At 38.8% G+C, this 16,493-nt stretch overlaps 1 long non-coding RNA gene across 1 annotated transcript in view; it reads left to right on the top strand.

Annotated features, from left to right (window-relative positions):
* The window catches only part of LOC148778747 (uncharacterized), a 42,709-nt gene extending 35,565 nt beyond the window's left edge, over positions 1-7,144 (top strand). Inside the window, exon 3 of the long non-coding RNA XR_016037518.1 lies at positions 6,812-7,144. This is a non-coding gene — a long non-coding RNA (uncharacterized LOC148778747). The remainder of the gene's footprint in view (positions 1-6,811) is intronic.
* Positions 7,145-16,493: the final 9,349 nt, after the last annotated feature.

Raw genomic sequence — 16,493 nt, forward strand, 5'->3', positions numbered from 1 at the left:
GTAGCTCAGATGGTAAAGAGTCTCACCCTCAAAGAGGGAGACCTGGGTTCAATCCTTGGGTGGCGAAGATCCCCTGGACAAGGAAATGGCAACCCATTCCAGTATTCTTGCCTGGAGAATTCCATGGACAGAGGAGCCTGGCAGGCTACAGTCCATGGGGTCACAAAGAGTTGGACACGACGGAGCGACTAACGAATAGCAGGTATAGATGTATCACTTATTAGTCATCATTTATGGTATACATTTAGGAATTTTGACTTTAAATACTTTTTATAAATTTAAAATTATCCTTGTGAGAGTAACCTATGCACTGGCATTCAATAAAGTATTGACCGTAAAAGTGTAGCTTTTTTTAACTATTAAAATACAAATAATTAAACTTAGTGGATACTGAACAAGTCAAATCACTGCATTACAATAATTTCAACAGTTAAATAAGACTCTGTGGCCTAAGTTGGATCCTAATTTTCAGTAGTAACATTAAGGAAATGCTTTGATTTTTTGGGCAACATTAATGGAAAATATATATTTAAATATGCATACATATGTATTTATATTTATTGGGTTGGTCAAAAATTCTAATGGGTTTTTCCACAAGATGTTACTGAAAAATCTGAACAAGCTTTTTAGCCAACCCAATATAAACACATCTATATATATAAGTATAAATACATACATATTCATATGTATACACATATGTATATATATATATTCAAGTTTTTTTAGGATAAGCTCCTTAAAAAGCATCTTTCTCAGATGCTTATTTTTGTCCTAATTTAGATCCAGTTCCCATTCATTCAAAAACACTAAAAAGCAAAAACTGTTTAGGATAACAAAGCAAACATCTGTTGAGCATTTACTACTTACTAAAAAACTCTGTGAAGCTCCTAACAATCTTGCTAGGTAGCTATTATTATTCATATATAAAAAATGAAGAAACTACATCACAAAGGAGTTTTAGTAAAACTTGCCTGGCTACAAACCTAGTGCTGTTTGCATTCACAGGCCGTTAGAGTAACCAGCTGAGAATTACAACCAAGGCAGCTGCTTGCAAGAAACTTTGACTCTACAGAGTGTTTGCAGACCCTTATTTGTGAGGTATTTTCTTCGAAGAATAAAACCCATTTTATAAATATAATAAAACCCATTTTGCCATAAAGTGAAAGTGAAGTCGCTCAGTCATGTCCGACTCTTTGTGATCCCATGGACTGTAGCCTACCAGGCCCCTCCGTCCATGGGATTTTCCAGGCTAGAGTACTGGAGTGGGTTGCCACTTCCTTCTCTAGGAGATCTTCCCGACCCAGGGATTGAACCTGGGTCTCCCACATTGTAGGCAGACACTTTACCATCTGAGCCACCAGGGAAGTCCCATTTTTCCCCCCATAAACAACAGCATTATTAATGTATATACAGTACTTTAATCTAACCATCTTATCACATAGTCATATCATAAACCTTGCCAAATATTCTTTCTCAATATACAATCTGTTAAAATCAAGACAGTAGTCCAATATGGAGTCGCCTATGTTAAACCCCAAGTCATAAAACCAGGACTTAACTACAGCTTTGGCTCTTCCAGAAATGGGGTGCTAAACCAATCAATCAGGAATCACATGATCAGCACTATTAGGACATCTGCCTGAGAGACCCCTGGCATCACCAAAAGCAAAGAATCCTTGTGATAACCAATCTGCTTTATCGCCTAATAAAACTTCCTTGTTCCTGCTCTCCTCTGTCTATAAAAGTCTGTCATTTTGTACAGCTCCTTAGAGCTCCTTACTATGTACTAGATGGGATACTGCCCAATTCATGAATCACTGAATAAAACCAATGAGATCTTTACAATTTACTCAATTGAATTTCATTAACAAATCAATGATTATGAAAATTAGAAGGAACCCTATACTGACAGACTCTCTGTTTCCCCAGGACTATGAGTAAATCTCAGTTTTAAAACTGGGACTAAGGAGTTCCTGAGACCTGGGACTTGCAGTGCTGAAATTTGTACTTTTATTTATACAGAGTCATTGAGTCTCAGCTATATTATAATTTCTCAGGCTTAATCAATTCATTTATTTGTTCATCATTTGTGCTCCTTATTAGGATCTGTGTGTCAGGAACCAAATCTCTGTTCCCTTTGTATTTTCAGCACTGTATTTCCTGACTTGGTCTACACAATTTGATATATATTTGTTGACTGTTATTGATGAGCAAGATTATGTTGCATGGGGGAACTGAGGTCTTTATGTTGCATGGGGGAACTGAGGTCTTTATTCAAGTTGTGTTGGACCAGAAGAACAATGATATATTAAAGATGGAAAGCTGACAGCTTCATGAGAACATCTTCACCAATTTTTCCTTTACTTCCTATATTTTATGTACTGAGTGTATACAACTTCATAATGAAAAATAAAAAGCATTTTTAAAAGAAGAATTATCAGTGCCTTGTGTTCCCCTGATTAACCAAAGGGCTGCTGATTCAGGAGGTGAAGATCAGGTCATAGGATAAATTACTATCTCAGCTGTCCTGATTGCCAGGCTTCCTGCCAGTCGAGCAACAACAAGCATCTTATCACCCCCCTTCACTGCCCCTCACCTAGTGCCCTCACAAATTATTTGCAGAGACAGAGGAGGGCAACAGGTGAATAGACTCTGATGCTTCCTTGACTATATCAATAAACATCCCCCAGTTCCTGTTCACATTAAAATCCAAACTGGCAGTGGAACGAGTTTAAAAACTGATGTAGCACTTGAGATATGCGATTTCAAAGAAGGGGATTTTTCTCCAGCTGTGCTGCATCTCCACATCTGCCAAACCACTCATGGCTTGACTGTGCATTCCGAGTTCCATTCCTCCCTCTTAAAACGATGAGAACCATGAGCCAGAACTCATTAAGAAATTACCCAGTAAACACTCTGACTCCCAAGTTGCTTTCTGACACCAAGCAACTTCCTTTGATCAGTAGAAATAGTACATTATATTCACTATAAACCTTTAAGTGGGAGTCACTGCCAAGAAATTCCAACAGAGATGAAAATACCAGAATTTTGAAGTTGAAAAACAACCGCTCCTTGATACCACAGTACACTATGTTTAAAGAGTTTAATTCATTACTATTTAATTTTGCAAATATTTCTACATCCACTTAAAAATATCCTTTTTCATTTGGTTCCCCTCCTTGAAACTCAGAGTATTATTGCCCTATAACTTGAAACTATACCCTGGGATTGTTTCATTATAGTGCAGAAGTAGATTTCCAGAGATCCATAGACTGCCGCTTGTTGTGTAATGGCGCACAACACACAAACCTTGCGGCGTGTATGGCTTGCCCTCTCCCATCCTGCTCTCATTCCTATAGGTTAAAATAAGTAGTAAGCATAGACTGGAAGAGAAAAATGTCCATCAGTAAAGGACAATCTGGACTGAATATCTGATGGGAACAAGGCTAAATCTTTTGAAGACAGGCTACAAGGAGTTAATGCAATTTCTCTACGTAGACCAGAGATATTTTCAGCATCAGTGTGTAGGGTCACTTTCTTCTGCTCAAACCCCAAAACCATGATAATGGTTAGGACAGTCCTGTTGGCTCAGGACCGAAAACAACTTGCACAGCAGCATTCAAACTTTGGGTAGAAAACACAGAAACAAACTCTAGTACTGTGATGCCCACATCAGAATAACATGGAGAGTTTGATTAGATCACTCAAGCTCAAACCCACCTCTGGGATACTTTGAAATGCCCTCCTCCTCACCTATCTGCATCCCCATTAAGACCACTGTGCACAGCTACTGCGTACCCATGATACCATGAATAGGATGTGGTCAGCAAGTCACTAGTCACCCTGCCATTTGAAATGTGCATAGCTCATAAGTCAGTGAGTCCACTCATAGAACTTTATTCAACTGATACCTAAAAAGAAATATGCAAATCACGTGACATTTATCAATGCTTATAATAATAAAATGAACTGATTGAATTAAGCATGATATCAAAGCACTAAAATTTTGTTAAAAAGGTAAATCTGTATCTGACGTGATAAAGAAAAATAACTCAATTTCTCACTGATTTTGACTGTCTATTAATTGGCTATGAATCATCATTATTACATAGGAATAGGGCAAAGGAATGAGGCTGAGAAAGAATATCTTGAGGCTGGGTCCACATAGCACATCCATAGGAATACTTGGAAGTTTTTGTTACATCAAATCTGTAAGACCTGCAGGAGAACTTCCTGACCCACCTGACCCACACTGGGATGGTCTACATTTGATACAACTATGACAAGATTTTCTTCCCCTCAAAGTGGCCAGGCAAGGACCTGCTGCCACCAGCAGAGAGCAGCTTCTTCCATTCACTCCAGTTCACTTCAGTTCAGTTCAGTCGCTCAGTCATGTCCGACTCTCTGCGACCCCATGAATCACAGCACGCCAGGCCTCCCTGTCCATCACGAACTCCCGGAGTTCACTCAAACTCATGTCCACAGAGTCGGTGATGCCATCCAGCCATCTCATTCTCTGTCGTCCCCTTCTCCTCCCGCCCCCAACCTTTCCCAGCATCAGAGTCTTTTCCAGTGAGTCAACTCGTCGCATGAGGTGGCCAAAGTATTGCAGTTTCAGCTTTAGCATCAGTCCTTCCAATGAACACCCAGGATTGATCTCCTTTAGAATGGACTGGTTGGATCTCCTTGCAGTCCAAGGGACTCTCAAGAGTCTTCTCCAACACCACAGTTCAAAAGCATCAATTCTTCAGCTCTCAGCTTTCTTCACAGTCCAAATCTCACATCCATACATGACCACGGGAAAAACCATAGCCTTGACTAGACGGACCTTGGTTGGCAAAGTAATGTCTCTGCTTTTTAATACACTATCTAGGTTGGTCATAACTTTCCTTCCAAGGAGTAAGCGTCTTTTAATTTCATGGCTGCAATCAGCATCTGCAGTGATTTTGGAGCCCAAAAAAATAAAGTCTGACACTGTTTCCACTGTTTTTCCATCTATTTCCCATGAAGTGATGGGACCAGATGCCGTGATCTTTGATTTCTGAATGTTGAGCTTCAAGCCAACACTTGATATCATCAAGAGGCTTTTGAGTTCCTCTTCACTTTCTGCCATAAGGGTGGTGTCATCTGCATATCTGAGGTTATTGATATTTCTCCCAGCAATCTTGATTCCAGCTTGTGCTTCGTTCAGCCCAGCGTTCCTCATGACGTACTCTGCATAGAAGTTAAATAAGCAAGGTGACAATATACAGCCTTGACGTACTCCTTTTCCTATTTGGAACCAGTCTGTTGTTCCATGTACAGTTCTGACTGTTGCTTCCTGACCTGCATACAGGTTTCTCAAGAGGTAGGTCAGGTAGTCTGGTATTCCCATCTCTTTCAGAATGTTCCACAGTTTATTGTGATCCACACAGTCAAAGGCTTTGGCATAGTCAATGAAGCAGAAATAGATGTTTTTCTGGAACTCTCTTGCTTTCTCCATGATCCAGCGGATGTTGACAATTTGATCTCTGGTGCCTCTGCCTTTTCTAAAACCTGCTTGAACATCTGGGAGTTCACGGTTCACATATTGCTGAAGCCTGGCTTGGAGAATTTTGAGAATGACTTTACTAGCGTTCACTCCAGACTGCTGTACAAACAGCCACTCTTCCATGTGTGCACAGAAGTTTGGGAAATTGTGAATTTTGGGAACTGCAGAAGTTACCTGGTACTTGTATCACGGCATGTCTCAAAGCCTAATTTCCAAAGAAAAGGAAAGAAAATGTTGACTGCAACTAGAGCATCCTACGTAAAAGAATGAAGATTCCTGGGGCTATTTGAACCCTTCCTTCATCTTTTACCTTAAAGTCACTTTGAAATGCTAAGTGAAAGAAGTCAGACACAAAAGATCATATAATATATGATTCCATTTATGTGAAATGTCCAGAAAAGACAAATCTATACAAACAGAAAGTAGATTAGTGGTTGCCTAGGGCTGGGGGTAGGAACAGACTGACTGCAAATGGGCATCAGGAATCTTTGGGGGATGATGAAATGTTCTAAAATTGGACTGTGCTGATGGCTGAGGGCTGAACATTTCTGCAAATTTACTAAAAATCATTGAATGGTACACTTAAAATGAGTGAATTTCAAAATATTTAAACTATATTTCAATAAAGCTCTTAAACACTCTGAAGTAATATTAAACAATTTATAATTTTATCCATATTACTTAGATTTCTCAACAGAAATATATATGTTATAAAAAGAGGTTGCAACATTGATATCTTTTTTCATTAAAAAAAGAAGTTATATTTTAAAGGAGATAAAAAGTATTTAATCTTGAATATGCACAGAAAATGACTCAGAGGAAATACAAGGAATGTGGTTTTTAGTGGATGAGATTAAAGTTTCCTCGCAGGGAAATTTTTACTTCTAACTTTATGTATTTTTGTATCATTGTATATTTTTATAAGAAAATATTCCCTTTATTTAAAAATATACAAATTACCCTCAACGTCTATGTCTTTCTTTGAGTCAAACAGATTTGTCACCAAAGTTCTTGGAACATGAGTTATTTATAATTAAATACATCAGTTCCAGAATAAAATGGTAAAGTATTTGCTGGTTCTGGAAAAAATGTGATTAAAGATTTAATGTATACTTTTTATTCAAAACCACCCTGTAATGTTTACAGAGTGTGCTATGTGTTGTATTGATGATATGGAGACAATTTTAGGTCAGAGTTTGGCAAGTTTTTCTAAAAGAGTCAAATAATAAATATGCTAGTCATTGTGGGCCAATCTTTGTCTCAACTGCTCTGCTGTTACAGGTAAAAGCAGTCATGCTGCTGCTGCTGCTGCTACTAAGTCGCTTCAGTTGTGTCCAACTCTGTGCAACCCCATAGACAGCAGCCCACCAGGCTCCCCCATCCCTGGGATCTCCAGGCAAGAACACTAGACTGAGTTGCCATTTCCTTCTCCAATGCATGGAAGTGAAAAGTGAAAGTGAAGTCTCCCAGTTGTGTCCGACTCTTAGTGACGCCATGGACTGCAGCCCACCAGGCTCCTCCGTTCATGGGATTTTCCAGGCAAGAGTACTGGAGTTGGGTGCCATTGCCTTTTCCAAAAGCAGCCACAGACAATTAATAAATGAATACACTTGACTGTGTCTGTTGATTCCTGTATTAGCTGGCAGCTTGGATCATTTTTAATTTTAACACTTCTCTGAATATGTATTAGCAACTTATAACTAGCTTCAAGTCCATGAATTCATAAATATTATTGCTTAGAATGAGGCTAAATTCATGTAGGTTTTTTTAAAGGTTGGAAATTTTTTAAAAATATTGAATAAATAACAGCACAGAAGATATCTGAGTATGACAAAAATCCATGAAAGATGTTTGCAAATGACAAACATTTGGGAAAACTACATTTGAGTATAAACATCAATTTCTTATTAATAATAAATGGTAAAATGAATAAAATCTCTCCAGATGAAATAACTCTTGTCAGAACCCAACCCAATAATTGAGGCAAAGCTCCCTGAAAGAAATATCAAATGTAAACCAAAAATCCTCAAAAGCAGTGATCCTTACCCAGAAAAAAAAAACGAAAAAAAAACTCATAGGTAAAGGAAGTTCCCTGTAATACGTCCAAATTCAGAGACTTCAAAATGGTGAAAGAAATGAGAATATACACAGCAGTGTCGTTCCCATGTTTTTTCCAAGTGCCCCAGTGCACATGACCTGTGCTCAGTGATGAACTCAGCAAATCAAACAAACAGACCAAGAATACAGTGCTCTTTGGGAACTAGTGCCCTCCTCGCATACCAATTGTGATGACACAGGAAACTGCAGTGTCAGAATAAAGTATTGTTGCTGCCAGCGACTGTCCCCATTCAATTCGACAGGCTGCAATCCAGGTCAGAAAAAGAACAGAGTTCTAAACCCCTTGACTCTTCCACCACTTTCCTAAACATAGCCATAATTTCCAAACTGATAACCATCCTTAGGGCTTTTTTTCCACTTAGGAAAATCAGAAGTGTGAAAAGGCAGGGGCGGCCTGTGGTGGAGGAAGAAAGGAGAGAAGTTTTTAACATCAACATGCTGCGTTCTCTACATATCCTATTTTACTGAGTACTTACAACAAATCCACATGATAGATATAATTATTTTCATTTTGGAGAAAAGGAAATGGAAACATTAGTCTAGATTTATCTTCTTTTTCTCCTCAAAATGACACTTTCATATCAATAATACTGAACAGTAAATACTGATCTGTTCAGTTCAGTTCAGTCGCTCAGTCGTGTCCGACTCTCCGCGACCCCATGAATATATACCTTATTATTGTAGTTCATGTTTTCCTGTTAGCTTTGCTCAGGTCACTGGAATGTTCTTTCTATATCTATATTCAACTAAATTGCACATGGCTTTAAGACTCAGTTTAAGCAAGACTTTCCCTAAGAAACCTTCCTGAACACCCTCCTCCACTCCCAGTTCACACCTGCCTTGGGTTTAATTCCACACGGCAGTACCATTCTACATAGCTCCATGGTATACTCATGAAATCTCAGATTTACCTGCCAACCTCTCCCAGTAGCTAAAATCTCTGAAAACACAGAGATTATTTCTATGTGACTTCTCAAGTTTTTCTCTGAGCTTTAACACTGTGTCTGGTACAAAGCAAGAACTCCAGAATTTGCTGAAGGAAGGAATTGCATTGCCCAATGTCCTACAGTATGTACATTGTAGAACCAGAATTTGAAACTAATCTCTCTTTCCATTATACCACAATGTGACTACAAAAAAAAAAATCAATTAATTATTTATTACTTTAGCCTTAGGATATTAAAGAAGAATTCATCAGTGACTCAATTGCTCTAAATTACCTTGGGAAATCTTCAGGAAGTACTGTAAACTTCTAAGAGGAAAAAAGCTTATAAGGGGGGAAAATTTTAATACCTGAAATCCAGTGAAAATTAAAATTCTGTTATGTAGAAAAGCTGAGATTTTCTCAGAATTAAAGTGCCAAAAGTGGGAAATGGCAGTGTGGTGCTCAAATATCCATCAAAGTCGGATGACTCTATCTTTGCTGTGAGGTCCCTCTAAATTCACAACAGGACAAAGTATTTCTGTCATCCTATTAAAAAAAAAAAAAAACCCTCAGTAAGGTCCCAAGGTGGAAGCTGTTTCATATCAAACTGCTTCTTTGAGATGTCCCGAGAGTAGTTCACAATACCTGAGCACCCAGGAATCTATATATACACACTATCTGACTAGGAAACAAGCTGAGCTCACACTGAATACCAAGTTGTTATTTCTACTTGTCTTCAGTACTTTTCAGACAGTCCTGTGGTATGGAATGTGGTTGGGGGCTAGAGGCCTTTACCAAAGTGAATCTGCGTCCTTTAGGGGCACAAGAACGCAGATTCTGCTGACACTGCCACCATGCTGAGCCTCGAGTCCCAACAAGTTGAGGGACTGACACTAGGCAACAAGAAGCTATTGCAGGGTTATAAACGAAGCAGTGATCAGACTGACGTTTGAAGTATTCTAGTTGCATCACCATCGTTACTGTTACTGTTACTATAACCTCTACATGACTGCATTCTCATACACACTCCATAATTCAGGAGAAAGGGCAGCTGCAGCTAGTACACATGAAACTACTTTCAATAGACACGGAGAGATGCATTAGAAGGTAGAAGCAACATCAATCATGTACGTCATGAAGGGAAAATGATAGACAAATGTTTCTCGAGACTAATGTATTCTACTGAACTGACAAAATTAAAAAGTATTTGTTGCAGGTGTACTGTGTGCAAAGCATTGTACCAGGTGCTGCTGTGTGATCTGTGGAGTGAGATGAAGAGCTTTGATGGCTTCTCAGGCAAGATCTCTGGGGAAATTTTTTTTTAGTAACAGCACCATTGTCTAAGTCAGGTTCTATGCTTTTCCACTTCAATTTTTTAAAGACACAGCTGACTCATAAATAATTAAATATAAAGAATCATTTGCTATTTTGTGGGCAAAATATTTTTTCCAGTGACCAAAATATTAATGTCTACTCTCTATGGCATTGGTTTTTGAGTATCACCGTATTTGAGAAATTCCATTATTAATCAGAAAGTTGTGTGTACAGCACACATCCAGAAATAAAATAGAACTTGCTAATTTTAAAGAACATTTTATGAAACACTGAATCATGTCTGCTCCCAAATTACCTAGGGACCAAAATACACCCATGCCTTTAAAACTCAGGATCATTCTTCTGTGAATAAAGATGTTAACTCCTTACCATCAAAGAGCCTTTGTTAAAAGTAACCATAAATACCATTATACCATGTAATGAAAGTTACAGTACAATTAAGTAAATAACAGTTTTAATTTATATTACCATTATGCTTCCTTGAGGATATACCCTTTTCAACTGTATTGGACTTAGGTATTACTCAACTCTGTAACAGCAACACATTTAGAAACCAACTCTTCAGAAGATTACTAGCCACATATGCAGTTAATTCATTTAATAAGCATTTACTGTGCATATGTGCTGGATATTGTTCTAGATACTAGGAATTCAAGCAAAGATGTTGTGGAGGAAATAAGCAGGTAACAGTTAAATACAGTCAGTGTGGCATGTGCTCCGTTGGAATTTCCTCAGGAGGGTACCTGATCAGATGTGAGCAGTCAGGAAGCCTTCCTGGTCTTGAAGAAACAGCAGAAACTAAACGGTTTGAAAAATCATGCTAAGCTAATCCACAGTGAGCTAATTATAAAGAAAAAAATTCCATTCAACAAGCAGTCTTTTTTTCACTTTGACCCCCACAGGCAGTCCCTATGGAAGATACCATTAACAGCATATACCCTATTCATCTACAGGCCTATAATCTAATTAAGATAGTAAACACACATTTTGGATAATGCTTTATCAGCAGAAAACTTGTGATCAAGCCCTCGATTGCCATTTGCTAACTGCATGATTTGGGACATTAGTGTCTCATCATCTGTATAATGTACATTAATAGCGTATATGTCACATGTTACTGCAAAGATGAAATAATGCTACTAAAGCACTTAGGCCAATCCAGAGAACTCAGAAAAAATGAGCTATCACAAACGCCTCATTAGCATGATTAATCTTACAGTTGAGTGTGCAAATATTCAAAAGAGCAAGCAACCATTTTCAAAATTGGTTATTTTTTCAAAAGATTTAGCAGAGACAGTGAGGTTTGAGTTCACACTTGAAGGCAAAATGAAAAAGGTTTTACATGGTAGAATGAAGAGCAAAAGTCAAAATAACAGTGATTTGTACAGAGGATAATGAAAAGACTCAATTTTGACTCTGAGTAAAGTTTGTTTAAGGAAATAGAAGCAGAACTTGAAAGGTAAGCTGGTGCCAGGTTACAAAACTCCTTCAAACAAGCTTGAGCTTTGTCCTATACATGATGGGGACTGAAAGTTTTTGTTCAGTAAAGTCTCCTGCATTGGCAGGTGGTTCTTTACCACTAGGGCTACCTGGAAAGCCCAGAAACCTGGCACTCCTCTTTAAACCTCAGTGCCCCTCAATGCCCAAGATACATGGATTCCACTGTGGAAATACCTTTCAGGGGTTCATTACCCTACTCACACTAGTCTGATTTGGCTGCTAGTATCTCCCTCCCCTGTAACAGTCTTCTTCTTTTTAGTATTCTTATTTATTTACTTATTTGGCTGCACCAGGCCCTAGTTGTGGCACACGAGATCTTTTAGTGGCGGGATGTGGGATCCTTAGCCTGGTAAGAGAACTCCTAGTTGTAACAGACTTCTAATTAATTTCTCTTCATCTACCCTGGACTCCTCAGAGCCATTCTTTAAAAAAAACATCCTCTTAATGGCTTACAGCCTTTTAATGGCTTCCCGCTGGCCTTAGGATAAATCAAAATAAATAGTAAAAATTATTGAGCAACCATATTGCTCCCTCACTATCTGTGGGGATTTGTTTCCACGATGCTCAAGTCTCTTGAAGCTCAACATTCAGAAAACAAAGATCATGGCATCTGGTCCCATCACTTCATGGGAAATAGATGGAAAAACAGTGGAAACAGTGTCAGACTTTGTTTTTTTGGGCTCCAAAATCACTGCAGATGCTGATTGCAGCCATGAAATTAAAAGACGCTTGCTCCTTGGAAGGAAAGTTATGACCAACCTTGATAGTATATTAAAAAGCAGAGACATTACTTTGCCGACCAAGGTCCGTCTAGTCAAGGCAATGGTTTTTCCCGTGGTCATGTATGGATGTGAGAGTTGGACTGTGAAGAAAGCTGATCGCCGAAGAATCGATGCTTTTGAACTGTGGTGTTGGAGAAGACTCTTGAGAGTCCCTTATACTGCAAGGAGATCCAACCAGTCCATTCTAAAGGAGATCAATCCTGGATGTTCATTGGAGGGACTGATGCTAAAGCTGAAACTCCAATACTTTGGCCACCTCATGAGACGAGTTGACTCACTGGAAAGGACTCTGATGCTGGGAAAGGTTGGGGGCGGGAGGAGAAGGGGACGACGGAGAATGAGATGGCTGGATGGCATCACCGACTCTGTGGACATGAGTTTGAGTGTACTCCGGGAGTTGGTGATGGACAGGGAGGCCTGGCGTGCTGTGATTCATGGGGTCGCGGAGAGTCGGACACGACTGAGCGACTGAACTGAACTGAACTGAACTGAAAGTCTGATGACCAAAAGCAGTAATTTATTAGAAAACCTGGAAAGGGGGAAGCAAGTTAGACAAACTAGTTAGAACGTGACTACAGTCCTGCTGCATGGCAATGAGTCGATTAAAACACACATTGGAACAGTGACAAGCAGAAAGATGGAGACAAGAAGCATTCTGAGGAATAAATAAACAAGGCATAGTCACTGAATGCAAATACGGGTCATAGTCTTAATCTAAAAAAATGTTGTCAGGCCACATTTTCCTAAGAGTACTTAAGTCTCTGAATTCAACCTGTCAAATTCCAGAGACATGTTGATTCTTCCAGATAGTTTAACAGCAGATAAGGGTATTTTGCTCACCATAAGCATCAAATCAGTGTTGGTGATCATAACACTGTGATCTGTACTTGTACACTCATGCTCATGCCAGCATTATTCACACTAGCCAAAAGGTGGAAGCTACCCAGATGTTTACCAATGGATTAATGGATAAACAAATGTGATATATACATAAATTATAATACTGCTGCTGCTGCTAAGTCGCTACAGTCGTATCCGACTCTGTGCAACCCCATAGACAGCAGCCCACTAGGCTCCCCCGCCCCTGGGATTCTCCAGGCAAGAATACTGGAGTAGGTTGCCATTTCCTTCTCCAAAATTATAATACTATTCATTCCTAAAAGAAATAGAATTCTGATTCATGCTACAATATGGATGAAACTTAAAGATATCATGGTAAGTGAAGTAAGCTAAGCACAAATGAACAAATAACACTGTGATTCCACTTATAAGAGGTCCTTGCGTGTGTGCATGGTAAGCTGCTTTAGTCGTGTTTGACTTTTTGCAATGCTATTGACCGTAGCCCACCAGCATCCTCTGTCCATGGGATTCTCCAGGAAAGAATACTGGGTTGCTGTGCCCTCCTCCATGGGATCTTCCCGATCCAGGGATCAAACCCACATCTCCTGTGGCTCCTGCACTGCGGGCAGATTCTTTACTGCTGAGCCAAGAGGTCCCTAGAGTTATCAAATTGATAGAGACAGAAATTATAATAGTTGGTACTAGGGGCTTAGGGAAAGGGAAATGGGGTATTATTGTTCAATGGGTACAGAGTTTCAATTTTACATGATGAAAAAGACCTAGAGATAGATATTGGTGATAGTTGTACAACAATGTGAATACACTTAATACCACTTAACTGTATATTCAAGAATGTTTAAAATGAGTATTACTCAGTCATGAAAAACAATGAAACAATGCCATCTGCAGCAATGTTGATGGACCTAGAAAAATAATCATATTAAGTGAAGTAAGCTAAAATGAGAAAACACATATCATATGATATTGAAATCTAAAACATGATATAAATGAATTTATTTACAAAATAGAAGTCGACACACAGACTTAGAAAACAAATTTATGGTTACCAAAGGGGAAGAGGGGAGGGATAAAAAAGGAATTTGGATTAAAATATACACAGTACTACACATAAAATAGATAACCAACCATGACTTATCTTATAGCACAGGAAACTATAGTCAGTATCCTGCAATAACCTATAATGGAAAAGAATATCTCTCTTGCTCTTTGTCTCTCTCTCTATATATATATATATATACACACACACATACATATATAGAAAGTGATTCGTGATTCATACATATATGAAAGAGAAAGTAAAAGCATTAGTCACCCAGTCGTGTATGACTCTTTGTGACCCCATAGACTGTAGCCTGCCAGACTCCTCTGTCCATGGATTTCTCCAGGCAAGAATACTGGAGTGGGTTGCCATTCCCTTCTCCAGGGGATCTTCCTGGCCCAGGGATCAAACTCAAGTCTCCTGCATTGCAGGCAGATTCTTTACTATCTGAGTCACCAGGGAAGCCTACATAAATAATAAACATATATGGCAGAAAGTGAAGAAGAACCACAGAGCCTCTTGATGAAAGTGAAAGAAGAGGGTGAAAAAGTTGGCTGAAACTTCAGAAAACTAAGATCATGGCATCCAGTCTCATCACTTCACGGCAAATAGATGGGGAAACAGTGGAAACAGTGGCTGACTTGATTTTGGGGGACTCCAAAATCACTGCAGATGCTGATTGCAGCCATGAAATTAAAGGACGCTTACTCCTTGGAAAGAAAGGTATGACCAACCTAGACAGCTTATTGAAAAGCAGAGACATTACTTTGCCAACAAAGTTCGTCTAGTCAAGGTTATGGTTTTTCCAGTGGTCATGTATGGAGTTGATCTGTAAAGAAGAAAACTGAGCACCAAAGAATTGATGCTTTTGAACTGTGGTGTTGGAGAAGACTCTTGAGAATCCCTTGGACTGCAAGGAGATCCAACCAGTCCATCCTAAAGGAGATCAGTCCTGGGTGTTCACTGGAAGGACTGATGTTGAAGCTGAAACTCCAATACTTTGGCCACCTGATGCGAAGAGCTGACTCATTGGAAAAGACCCTGATGATGGGAAAGATTGAGGGCAGGAGGAGAAGGGGACAACAGAGGATGAGATGGTTGGATGGCATCACTGACTAAATGGACATGGGTTTGGGTGGACTCTGAGAGTTGGTGATGGACAGGGAGGCCTGGCATGCTGTGGTTCATGGGGTCGCAAAGAGTCGGACACGACTGAGCAACTGAACTGAACTGAATATATATATATAAACTGAATAACTTTGTTATACACCTGAAACTAATGCAACATTGTAAATCAATTATATTTCGATTAAAAAAATTTTTAAGGAATGATTAAAATAGGAAATTTTGCATTATTTACATTTTACTACAATAAAAAATAATAATGTAGATCTAATGCCCTGAGAAACAGCATGCTCGCTCAAAACAAGAGAAAAGTAAAGGCTGCTAACCCACTTAGCCTAGCTACTCAGCCAAAAGAGACACCCATCTTTCTCCAGGTCAGACACCATTAGTTGGCTTGTCCAACTGAAGAAATGAAGGGGACAAAATGTCAACCATCATTTGTATCAAAATGATAATGGTAGTACAATGGCACATGCCTCTCTGCTTCTCAACTGCCCTGGTCTGACACTAAAGGAAAAAAGAATAAGTGACTTCATCAGTCAAAGCAATCCTTCACCTTGGTACTTTCACTTAGTGACAAATTCCCTAGGGAAAGGAAAAGTAACTTGCCTATCTCTGTGCCCTTAACTCCAGAGCTATAACAAATGCTCCATAGACACATTCACGAATTCTGAGAGACTAGAATTACTTAATATACTTCTATCAATTAAAATTTTCCCAAGTGAATACCACGCCCAGCACTATACTAAATGGAATGCAAACACGGAAGTATAAGATATGGTCTCTGCCTTTTAAGATCATGTAATCTACTTGTGGAAAGAAGAATCATACAATGATATAATAATGAACAATACAAGACAGTATATAATTAGGTGCTAAATTGTGTAGTCCAATTATAACTACTTTAGGAGGTCATTAACATGCCTAACACCTTGTTGAAATGAACAATGGGTCAGGAAATCTTTACTCACTGCCCACTTGTAGGAGTAAGCAGAGACATCTATAAAATGAACTGAAGGCTTATAAAAATATCATATTTAATTTTGTATGCAATACCCTCCTCTACCAAATAATTCCTTTCTTGACTTTTTTCTTCCAAAATTTCCTTTTTCTCAGCCTTGTTTACAAGTAATTATAAAGTACTCAAAGGAAAATAAATAAATATGCCAACAACCATTTGAAAGAATGTGTAAATTACTGTGAAACACAAGTACTCAATAAAAAATTAGTAAATGCAGCCTTTGTAAAAATAAACTTTTCATTCAATGCTTAATTTGT

The sequence above is a fragment of the Moschus berezovskii genome, chromosome 1, assembly GCF_049115385.1.
Source record: "Moschus berezovskii isolate FMDL1 chromosome 1, NW_MosBer_1.0, whole genome shotgun sequence".
NCBI classification, from domain to species: Eukaryota; Metazoa; Chordata; class Mammalia; order Artiodactyla; family Moschidae; genus Moschus; species Moschus berezovskii.